General features: G+C 40.6%; 1 pseudogene; it reads left to right on the top strand.

Annotated features, from left to right (window-relative positions):
- Positions 1 to 283: 283 nt before the first annotated feature.
- Positions 284 to 830, top strand: Rpl13-ps8 (ribosomal protein L13, pseudogene 8; annotated as a pseudogene).
- The last annotated feature ends 12,210 nt before the right edge of the window (positions 831 to 13,040 follow it).

Genomic DNA, 13,040 nt, shown 5'->3' on the forward strand with positions numbered 1-13,040 from the left:
CAAGACAAAGAATCTAAAATACCATGGTGTAACTCTAATCAAGCAAGTCAAAGACTTATATGACGAGAACGTCAAGGCTCTGAAGAAAGAAATTGAGGAAGATTTCAGAAGATGGAAAAGTCGTCCACAGTTTGGTAGGATAAACTTAGTGATGGACATCCTACCAAGAGCAATCTACAGATGCAATGAAATCCTGATCAAAACTCCAACACAATTATTTACAGATCTTGAAAGACAAATTTTCAACTTCATATGGAAAGACAAAATATCCAGGAGAGCTAAAATGATCTTGAACAATAAAAGAACATCTGGAGATATCACTATGCCTGATGTAAAGCTACTACAGAGCAATAGTAATAGGCCCATCGTGAGGTGCCCTACAGTTAGATACCACACCAAGGTCCGGGCTGGCAGGGGCTTCAGCCTGGAGGAACTCAGGGTGGCTGGTATCCACAAGAAAATGGCACGCACCATCGGCATCTCTGTGGACCCAAGGAGGCGAAACAAATCCTACTGAGTCACTGCAGGCCAACATGCAGCGCCTGAAGGAGTACTGCTCCAAGCGCATACTTTCCCGCAGGAAGCCTTCTGCTCCGAAGAAGGGAGACAGTTCTGCTGAAGAACTTAAATTGGCCATGCAGCTAACAGGACCTGTGATGCACATCCGGAATGTGTACAAAAAGGAAAAGGCCAGCACCATCACGGAAGAGGAGAAGAACTTTAATGCTTTCGCCAGCCTTCACATGGCCCGAGCCTATGCCCACCTCTTTGGCATCCGAGCAAAGAGGGAGAAAGAAGCCGCAGAGCAAGACGTTGAGAAGAAAAAGTAATGCGCTGTTGGAAAGTTGTAATAAATTTTCCATAAAGCAAAAAAAAAAAAAAAAAGAAAGAAAGGAAGGAAGGAAGAAACAAAACAAAACAAAACAAAACAAAAAACCCTGTATTGTATTGGTATACAAACAGACAGATTGATGAAGAGATTGAATCAAAGACCCAGAAATAAACCTACACAACTATGGACACTGGAATCATACAATGGAAAATGGAGAGAATCTTCACCAAATGGTGTTGGTCTAACTAGATGTCTGCATTTAGAAAAATGCAAATAAATCCATATTTATCACCCCCCACAAAACTCATGTCTAAATGGTTTAAAGACCTCAAAATAAAACCAGATACACTAAATATACTAGAACAGAAAGTGGAGAGTAACATTGAAATTGTTGGTATAGGAGACAACTTCCTGAAGAGTACTCCAATGGTACAAGCATTAAGATCAAGAATTTTTTTTTAATTTTATTTTTCTTGGAAATTTTATGTATTTACATTTCAAATGTTATCCCTTTTCTCCTCTCCCTTCCCCCTGCTTCTATGAGCAGGCTCCCATTCCTACCCACTCATTCCAACCTCAACATACTGGCATTACCCTAAACTGGGGAAATAAGATTTCACAGGAACAAGGGCTTTTCCATCCTCTGCTACATATGTGGCTGGAGTCATGGGTCCTTCCATGTGTGCTCACTGATTGGTGGTTTAATCCCTGGGAGCTCTGGTGAGTCTGATTGGTTAATATTGTTGCTCTTCCTATGGTGTTGCAAACCCCTTCAGCTCCTTCAGTCTTTTCTCTAACTCCTCCATTGGGGTCCCCTTTTTCAGTCCAATGGTTAGCTGTAACAATCATCATCCATATCAGTGGAGCTCTGGCAGAGCCTCTCAGGAGACACTCATATCAGCCTCCTGTTAGCAAGCACTTCTTGGCATCAGCAATAGTGATTCGGTTTGATGGCAGCATATGGGATGGCTCCCCATGTAGAGCATTCTCTGGATGGCCTTCTCTTCCGTCCCTGCTCTGCTCTCTGTCCCTGTATTTCCTCCCATGAGGATTTTATGCTCCCTTCTAAGAAGGAATGACGCATACAGGAAACACACTTCAGTGACAAAGACACACATTACCTAAAAATAAAAGGCTGGGAATTTTTTTTTCAAGCAAGTGGTTCCAATAAATAAGCTGGAGTAGCTATTCTAATATCAACTAAAATCAACTTTCAACCAAAAGTTATCAAAAAAGATAAGGAAGGACACCTCATATTCATCAAAGGATAACTCTCCAAGATATTCATACTTCATACTCATCCAAGATAAACTCTCAATTCTGAACATCTGTGCTCTAATTACAAGGGCACCCACATTCATAAAAGACACTTTGCTAAAGCTCAAAGCATACATTGCACCATACACAATAATAGTAGAAGACTTCAACATACCACTCTCATCAATGGACAGATCATTGAAACAGAAACTAAATTGAGACACAGTGAAACTAACATAAATCATTAACAAAATGGATTTATCAAACATCTATTGAACATTTCATCCTAAAACAAAAGAATATAACTTCTTCTCAGCACCTCATGGTACCTTCTCAAAAATTGACCGTATAATTGGTCACAAAACAGGGCTCAATAGATACAAGAAGATTGAAATAATCCCAAGCATTCTATCAGATCACTATGGACTAAGGCTGGTCTTTAACAACAACAAAAACATCAGAAAGCCCATATACCCATAGAAGTTAAACGATGCTCTACTCACTAACAATTTGGTCAAGGAAGAAATAAACAAATTAAAGACATTTTAGAATTTAATAACAATGAAGGCACAACATACCCAAACTTATGGGATACCAGGAAATAATTAATAAATAGTACTTCATGAAAACCTTCTGTAAGTCAAAGGACACAACAAAGGCCTACAAATTGGGAAAGATCTTTGTTAACCCTACAGTCTGATAGAGGACTAATATCCAAAGAACATAAAGAACTCAAGAAGACAGGCACCAACAATCCAAATAACCCAATTAAAACGGAACTAGAAAATTGCATCCTGAGTGAGGTAACCCAATCACAAAAAAACACACATTGTATGCACACATTAATAAATAAGTATTAGCCCAAAAGCTTGGATTACCCAAGATTCAATCCACAGACCACATATAACTCAAGAAGAAGGATGACCAAAGCACAGATACTTCAACTCTTCTTAAAAAAGTAAGCAAAAATATTTATAGGAGAAGATATGGAGACAAAGTTTGGAGCAAAGACTGAAGGAATGGCCATTCAGAGCCAGCCCCACCTGGGGATCCAGCCCATATACACACAACCACCAAACCCAGACAATGTTGCTGATGCCAAGAAGTGCATTCTGACAAGAGGCTGATATAGCTGTCTCCTAAGAAGTTCTGCCAGAGCCTGACAAATACAGAGGCAAATGCTAGCAGCCAACCATTCAACTGAGAACATGGTCCCCATTGGAAGAGTTAGAGAAAGGATTGAAGGAGCTGAAGGGGCTTGCAACCCCATCTGAACAACAATACCAACCAACCAGAGTTCCCAGGGACTAAACCACCGTCCAAAGAGTATATGGCTCCAGCTACATATGTAGCAGAGGATGACCTTGTTGGGCATCAATAGGAGGAGAAACCATTGTTCCTGCCAAGGCTGGACTTCCCAATGTAGGGGAATGTCAGGGCAGGAGTCAGGAAGGGGTGGGTGGCTGGGGGTAACACCCTCATAGAAGAAGGGAGAGGAGGATGTTTATGGATGGGAAATCCTGGGAAAGGGGATAACACTTAAAATGTAAATAAAAATTATCCAATAAAAAAAGAAACCATGGAATGCAGAGATAATCAGAATGCTGAACAGAGGTATCTCAAATAACCATGAAGCACCTAAATAAACGTTCAATGTCCTTACTCATCAAGGAAATGACTCTGATTCCACTCATAAGAATGGCTAAGATCAAAAACTCAAAGATCAGAACATACTGGCAAAGATGTAGAGCATATGAAACATTCCTCCATTTTTGGTTGGAGTGCAAACTTGTACAACCACTTTGGAAATTAATTTGGTGACTGCCCCTAATCGAGACCAATCCCTTGGGCAAAAACCAATCCCTGTCACTATTCATGATTCTCTTTTATGCTTGGAGACAGGAACCTAGCATAACTGTCCTCTTAGAGGCTCACTCAGCAACCAATGGAAAGAGATGCAGAGATTCACAACCAAACATTATGTGGAGCTTGGGGAGTCTTATGGAAGACTTGAGGGAAGCATTGAGGGAATCTGAGGAAGACAGAGACAGCACAAGAAGACCAACAGAGTCAACGAATCTGGACTCTCAAGCACTCTCAGAGACTGAATCACCAACCAAGCAAGCATGGGCTGGACCTAGGTCCCTTGCACATACATAGCAGAAGAGCAGAAGGTTCTTCATGTGGGTCCCCCAAATAACTAGAGTGGGGAGGTACCTGTTACCTGCCTGCCTGTGGATCCCGTGCCCCTAAATGGACTGCCTTGTCTGGCTTCAGTAGGAGAGGATGTACCTCTAGTCCTCCATGAACTTGGTGTGGGGAGGAGAAGGGGCAATTAGTATGGGGAAAGTAAAATGGGTGGAAGACTAATATGAAGAAGTACAGGGAGGAGGAAGGTTGGTGTTTGGATGTAGAGTAGAAAAAATAATTAATGCTTTTTTAAAAAAAGAAAGTTGTTAACTAAAGATGGTTAAACACACACTTTTAAAAAAAAACAAATGATCTTCTTTGGGAAGAAAATGTCAGTTTGGTTTTCATTGTACAAACAATATTTTATACTAACCAGCTGAAAGCTAATTTTGTAGCTATCTCTATTGAAAGTTAATCATAGAGGTTTTAAGAATATACAGTTTGGCATAGCATGCTTGATGCTTTGGGCAATGACAGACTGCCTATGTGAAGATGATGGTAGCCTTATCAATACATAATGAAGCTGGAAATTTGCTACCCTCTCCTAACACTGTAACTGCTATAAATTTGGGGCATAAAGCAAAACATTGTTCTTTTTTTTTTATTATTAACTTGAGTATTTCTTATATACATTTCGAGTGTTATTCCCTTTCCCGGTTTCCGGGCAAACATCCCCCTCCCCCTCCCCTTCCTTATGGGTGTTCCCCTCCCAACCCTCCCCCCATTGCCGCCCTCCCCCCATAGACTAGTTCACTGGGGGTTCAGTCTTAACAGGACCCAGGGCTTCCCCTTCCACTGGTGCTCTTACTAGGATATTCATTGCTACCTATGGGGTCAGAGTCCAGGGTCAGTCCATGTATAGTCTTTAGGTAGTGGCTTAGTCCCTGGAAGCTCTGGTTGCTTGGCATTGTTGTACTTTTGGGGTCTCGAGCCCCTTCAAGCTCTTCCAGTTCTTTCTCTGATTCCTTCAATAGGGGACCTATTCTCAGTTCAGTGGTTTGCTGCTGGCATTCGCCTCTGTATTTGCTGTATTCTGGCTGTGTCTCTCAGGAGCGATCTACATCCGGCTCCTGTCGGTCTGCACTTCTTTGCTTCATCCATCTTGTCTAATTGGGTGGCTGTATATGTATGGGCCACATGTGGGGCAGGCTCTGAATGGGTGTTCCTTCAGTCTCTGTTTTAATCTTTGCCTCTCCCTTCCCTGCCAAGGGTATTCTTTTTCCTCATTTAAAGAAGGAGTGAAGCATTCACATTTTGATCATCCGTCTTGAGTTTCGTTTGTTCAAAACATTGTTCTTGTGCATGTGGTAATACTGCAGGCTTATGAACAAACCTGCTTCCAGTACCGTCATGTAGGGAAAGCATAATACAGTGGTGTCTTCTGCTAAACACTTGATCATGATGATAAACGTCTGTATTATTAGTTTATATTCTTACTGTATTATGCCTTTTATGGATACTGTGGAGTATATCCCTCCCATTATACATACAAGCTATTAACCGTAAAGCATGCTATGTCATGTAAACAATGGCTACATAGATCTGTGTTTATTGTCTCTTAATGTACAACATTTAAGTTCATATATATTTTATGATATATTCACACTAGTAGAATGTCTTAATAGTATATTCTTCAGTACACATCCCTCAGAACACATCTCTGTCATTAATTTCATGTCACTGCATACATGCCAGGTTAAAAAAAGCTGGACAATAGTGAACTTGTCCCTAATTGTGAATAAATCTGTAGACTGATAGTGAATCAACTTAGCTGAAATGTTTGTTTACTCAAATATCCTACACTGAATATTTCTCTGTCAGCACCATCAGCAAGAGATACTTGACAGAAGACTTAGGAACTAGAAACTAAGAATATTCTTCTCAGTCGCTGTGGGTCAGTACAGGGCACCAAGCACAGTTGCCAAGGAAGAATTCTTTTGCTTATCAACTAGCTCGCCTGGCTCTCTTAGAATACCAGCAAAGCCAGTTGGACTAGTTTCCACCTATTTTCTTGGTTTCTCTGACTTTTGGACCATGTGTATACTTAGCATCAAATGAAGGCAAAGTCTCATATATCAGGGAGGTTGAGGGCTCGGAGGCAGTGGGAATCTCCTTCAGTTTTAGTGTGTATACCTGGGTTTCTAGCTCAGGCTTTTAGAACTTAGATTTTTTTCTCTTTGTTCTACCTTACTTTATATTCATCTTCCTTTTGTGAATATATTGCTTTCTTACCAAACTGTCTGCACTGCTCACTTCAAGGCTCCATGCTAAACACTGAAGCCGTAACTTTTTCAATACTGTTTAACCAGCTGTCACAGTTGTCTAACGGAATCATTATAATAAATTACATATTATCTATTATTCATATTGGGTCTGCTTTTCTGGTCAAAGCAATGCATTTATAGAGTAGTTTATACAACTCTAAGACATGGAAAAGAGAACACTGAGCAGAACCCCCACACTCTCCTGCCATTACTGAGCTCAAAGGAATCACAAACTGGATAATGGTGTTGAAATTCAGACCATGACAAATGTCTAAAGTGCATATTTTACATACCAAAGCAGACATTGTCTCCAGGTTCTTTCAGCATCCCTCAGCCCCTACCTGTTACAGGGCATGGCTGGCATAACCCAGCCTCTGCTCTGAACTTTCCAGCTGAGGGGCTGGGCTTCCCCTCCCCGAGAAGCCCTTCCCTAAATAATCCACACATTTTGGATTCTCCCTCCCTCTCTCTGCATTTTCTTTCTCTCTCTGCAAGCATGCTCTTTCTCCCTTTCCCTTATTCTTGGCCCTTCCCTCTGTCTCCCCATGGCAACTTCCCTGGCCTCATTCCTTGGCACCAGTGAACCTGTACAAGAGAAGCTTCCAATAAATATGCCTTTATACTTTAATTTTGCTTAAATTGGCTCATTTAATAGGTGCAGAATACCTATCAACTGGGGCAAGACTTCTGATTAATGCCAAAGGTGAAAAGTACATTAATGGCTGAAGTGAAAGAAAGTATTAAAGGTCACTTATATCAGGAAAAGAAGCGTTAAATTTAGAATTACTAACATGATGTCTATTGTTGTTGTGAGGTAGCTCCTTTAGAGAAAACATACACTCTTTAATAGAAAGTCTTTACTCACAGGCCAACAGGCTACATTATGAACTTGCTCAAATCATGTAGCCTTACTGTTGTTGGCTTTTTATGCACACTAGCATGTTCTGGTTGACATAATTAAATTAGCAAGAAAAGTTAGTAATAAACAGAAATGGAGGAGAAGAAGAAGAAGGAGGAGGAGGGGGGAGGAGGAAGAGGAGGAGGAGAAGGAGGAGGAGGAGGGGGAGGAGGAGAAGGAGGAGGAAGAGAAGGAGAAGAGGAGGAGGAGGAAGAGGAGGAGAAGGAGGAGGAGGAGAAGGAGAAGAAGAGGAGGAGGAGGAAGAGGAGGAGAAGGAGGAGGAGAAGGAGAAGAAGAGGAGGAGGAGGAAGAGAAGGAGGAGGAGGAGGAAGAAGAAGAAGAAGAAGAAGAAGAGGAGGAGGAGGAGGAGGAGGAGGAAGAGGAAGAGGAGGAGGAGGAGGAAGAGGAGGAGGAGGAGGAAGAGGAAGAGGAAGAAGAAGAGGAGGAGGAGGAGGAAGAGGAAGAGGAAGAGAAGAAGAAGAAGAAGAAGAAGAAGAAGAAGAAGAAGAAGAAGAAGAAGAAGAAGAAGAAGAAGAAGAAGAAGAAGAAGAAGAAGAAGAAGAAGAAGAAGAAAGGCAAGATTAGTGCTGGGCTTTTAGGTCATAATGCTGCCTTAGGGCCTCTAACATGGTGTTAATTCTGTAATAGACCTATTACATGGTCATTATCTGAGAATACAAAAGTGAGAGAAATGTCTCTCCCAATAACTCCAGGATGCATGCACCAGTCCTGAACCAGGCAAGTGTTAGGGCAAAAAGTCTAACTGGCTCATAAACTAAGCTGAATGGAAATATATCCTGAAGACAGAGCCCAAAGAGAAACACTATTTTCTATATATGTCTACAACTATATGTGGTTGTTTGAATAAGAATGCCCCCACCCTGACAAGTAGATTTGAATGGTCACTCGGGAGTGACACTATTATAAAGTATAGCTTTGTTGGAGTAGGTGTGGGCTTTGTAGTTTCAAATGCTCAAGCCAGGCCCAGTATCATATCTCTCTCTCTCTCTCTCTCTCTCTCTCTCTCTCTCTCTCTCTCTCTCTCTCTCTCTGTATGTGTGTATCTCTCTCTTCCTGCTACCTACTAATCCAGATGTAGAACTCTCTACTGCTTCTCCAACATTATGCCTGCTGTGTGCCATTACCATGCTCTCCATTTTGAAGATAAAGGACCAAACCTCTGAGTCTGCGAGCCAGCCCCAAGGAAAGGTTTTTCTTCATGTGAGTTGCTGTGGTCATGGCATCTCTTCACAGCAGTACAAACCCTAACAAGACATTGTACATTAGGTTTATGGCGTCTTTAAACTCTGTCTGGGGCTGACATTCAGCAGTGGCCTTACGTTGCTTCCTCCATTGGTTTCATAAGACACTAAGGTTGACAAAGGCTGATCAATTTCTAAAGGACACAGAAGCACTGACTGAGGGAAATTTCTTGAATTGTATCATTACAATTTTTTCTAGATCCCATCCATACATGATTTTTTCTTCCAGGGAAGCCATTACATCCAACACCCACCAGTGCATAGGCAAACCCTAATTTAGGACTGAGATGGAATTATCTTTTATAATTTTTTAAACATTATTATTTTGTGCATTCACATGCATGTATATGCATGTGTGTGCATGTGTGATTGTGTGTGTGTGTGTGTGTGTGTGTGTGTGTGTGTATCTGGTGTATCTGTACATGCACCATATTGTAGATGTAGACATCAGAGAACAAACGTGTGGAGTTTTTATTGTGGGTTCTTGGAATCAAATTTATGTTACGAAATTTGCTCAGAAAATGCTTTATTCACTTAGCCAACTCACAAGCCTATGCTTTGGAGTATCACAAGGGAAGAATGTTACACTGAAACCAGACTCAATGTCTGGAATGATCAATGCAGCATGGCATTGTGAAACCCAGTTAAATCTATAGGCTGAGGACAGGACTAAGTAGTACAGGTAATGTCCTAGAGGACAAAATATCTTGGTCAGGGTTGAGAATTGACAGAAATCTACATCAGTCAGGATCAACAGTGACCATAACAAGCAGTTAATGCTAATATCATCTTAGATCTACACCAACATTTTCTACTTTAAAAGGCAATTGAAATATTTATTCAGTCGATGCTGTAGGCATAGTTCTACGCAGTAGACTATGGTAGTGATAAAATAGAAAACAAAAAGGGCCCACTGCCATAAGGCTCGCTCTTTCAAGGAAAACAGTCAAATCACAAGTAAAGAGATAATTGGTGTTATGGACTGTGAAAGACAGGAGGAACATGGGAATAATGGGGGCATCTATGTCATAGAAGAGAATCAGCCAAAATAGTAGTCTGAAAGCACCCTTTATTTTGAGCCACCGAAACAGGGTGGTAAATTATGCAAATATCTATGGGAGAAAGAGGCATCATGTAATCGATGTTACATTTGAATCCAAGGTTTATATAAACCTGGTTTATAAACTCACATTTTCTTTCTAGTATCCTTCATGCTATTCTCATTCTCAGGTGACACTTAACCCTTGAGTATATTAAATAGTATTTTAAAAAGCTGTGTATGACATTTATGCTCAATCTTCAACTTCTCCCAACCTTCCAAGCTGATGTCAGTTCGTTTTGAAGGGTCTAAGATACGGTAGGAGGGGTCAAGCAAAGGCCCTTAGACATAAACCAGAATGTCAAAGGCCATGAGACACTACTGTCAAATGGATATTCTTCCATTAAATTACCTGTGGAGGCCTCACATTTGTGATATGTATCATCAGCCCAGCATTAGAAGCCATGCTCTTTGAACTGTGATGTAAAAGAAAGAAGCCAGTTTTGAACCTAGACAACTTAAGCAAACATTCACTGTAAACTCAGACTTGCTAGGTTGCAAATTCTGGAAGCTGAGATAGGTTCCCAATACCTTTTACTATGATGGTGCTGGCCTGGTTACCTGATATTTGAATGCTTTCCCTTCCACAGCTTTTCAGTTATCAGAAGAACAGCTAATAGCACAATAGCAAATTTTCAGTAGCTGCCTCAGTTTTGTCAGAACCTAGCTGCTTAAAGAGTTCACTTGCAGAAACTTATTTCATGGGGAAGAAAGAAAGAACCTACGGAGAAGAATGAACAATCCTCTCCATGCCCCTCAGTCAGGGAAGACATTCATGCCCCTCAAACTTAAAGTGAAGGTATGTATTTGAGCTAGTTCTTAATATATTTTTGTGAAGTCTTCATTGAAATATAGACTTCAGGTGTGTGGTGGTAGCATACACCTTGGATCCCAGCACTCACGAGGCAGGGGCTCGCCTGCTCTAAGACTGAGCTTCAGGACAGCCAAGCCTACAACACAGAGAAACCCTGTCAAAGGGAAATATATAAAAGAACAAGAAAAAAAATAAGCTTCATGAAGAAAGTACACATGAATGCTCTTCTTGGTAATAATTATCTAAACTTCCTTATGAAGTCCCAATTATATGCCCCACATAATAACTGCCATTCACTGTCTTTGTTGATGTAGAGCAAGAGGAATAAACATCACGTACTAATCTTTCATAGCTACCATCTTTTCCTCAAGATTATTTGTGTTTCATCCATGTTGCTGCATGCTGAAGAAGTGTGTTCTTACACACCGTATCCTTTTGGACAGCTTTTGTGCCAATTCCCAAATGAAAACCCTATTTCACTAACTGCTGTATAACATAGCTTTAAATTCAAAGACCTAAGAGTGACAACTCTGTCTATCCGGGGAAACATTAAGAAGTGCAAGAAAGGATAAGATTAAATGTAGACCCTTAGACCTGCAAAAGAGCTTAGACATGAGAAAGAAACTAAAGGGAGATGTTAGATCATTAAAATCTAACGGGGATTGTCCTTAACACAGGAGTAAAGGCATATCTCCCTATCAGGAGAGCTGGTGGCAGTATACTATTCTACTCTCTATTGAGCATTACATATATAAACATTGAATTAAAAATTAATTTGAAGGTAAGCAGGTCGAATATACAATTGTGAGCATTCTCCTAATGCCCCCAAACAAAAAGCTGAAAAAGATCAAATCGCAAAGATTTGAGAAAAAGCTAAGAAAAATGCTGGCTGGAGACAGAAAGTGCAAAGCTGACAATGAGACTGTGAACCCCGAACACTGAGGGCGGATGCCCTAGAAAGCCATTCTTGTGGACAAAGGCAGGTTGTCTGTTACTTTATTTAATTAACTGCCACATTCTGTTCATCAAAGAGATTTTGGTTTCTATTGTGATATAATTCACTCCAAAAATTTCAAACAAAAATTTTTTAATGTAATTTTCTAAGCCTTGGTTGATTTCCTTATCTATAACCTAAGTTCCAATTTTCAAATTATTATAGAGGGAATCAGATGACTCAAGGTATAACCAATGACTAATATGGTAATCTGTAAAAATTAATCAGCCTTTGACATATTTTCACAAGTGATTGTCTAATAAATACAAAAATGTTAACTTAAAAAAAAAGTAGAAATGAGAGCGTAAACTGCTGATTTTCTATCTGGTCAATTTGTGCATTCATGTAGGCACTGATATTCATGAGTCAGACAGAAACAAGTAGAGATTTTGAGCTGTCATCTGTGTTATTATCTGTTCTTAAGCCACCTGCCCACGACCGCTTTCACTATCAGCTAAAAAGTCTTCTATCTGGCAGCTGCATGTCCCTCTAAACAGAACAAAGGTCACCAGAGTCCTGGCTTCTTTATAAAATATCAGACCCCGAAAGCTGTAACGGACTCACAGGACATGTGACCAGTGTCCTCCTAGGGCTTGTATCTGTGGTATCTTTGGCAGAGGTCATTCGCCCTCTGTTAGAACACCATCCTTGACAGGAAGTGCGGTGCTTTATAAAGCAATATGCCTTGTTGTTGAGCCTCCCTGATCACTACAAGTTCCGTGCTAAACTGAAGCAGTGTCTTCCTGTAACACCTCCGTTGGTCTTCCTTCTGCCCCTGCAGTAGACACAGTCTCATTCTTACACATAACAATCATTCGGGGAGATTTCTTTCCCTTTTGAATATAGGTCACTCACCAAAAATGTGATTGGCAAAGGAGCCTGGAGAATTATATCGCCTCTTCTACTCTTTACTTCCTTAATGTTGCTAGAATAAATCAACCCCACACTGTGTGTGTGTGTGTGTGTGTGTGTGTATGTATGTATGTGTTAAGTTTTACATGTAGCAGTAGTGAAATAATTGTTCATAAGCTTCACCAGAGCTTTTTGTTTATATGAATTTAACTTGATAGAAAATAGTTCCATAATTGAAATTCAGCAACAGGTTGAATCTGGACTGCTAGGGTTTGTGGCTCGATGTGTTATGATTCTTGGAAGATGCTGAAAAAAGATGTTAAACATGTGGCACATGGGATTTGGTGGAAGTATTCAAAACAGTATCTCATGTGGCCGAGACTGATCTCAAATTTGTTTTATAACAGTAAATGACCTTAAGATCCTGTTCTTTTTACACCTCCTTCCCAAAGTGCTGAGATTGCAGGCATATGTCATCATGTTTGCTTTATGCAGTGCTTGGGATTTAATCTCGGGTCTTCTGCATGCTAGGCAGCAACTCTATCACTGAGCTGCATTCCGAGCTTAGAATATGGGCT

This window comes from Rattus norvegicus, chromosome 6 (assembly GCF_036323735.1).
Source record: "Rattus norvegicus strain BN/NHsdMcwi chromosome 6, GRCr8, whole genome shotgun sequence".
Classification (NCBI taxonomy): Eukaryota; Metazoa; Chordata; class Mammalia; order Rodentia; family Muridae; genus Rattus; species Rattus norvegicus.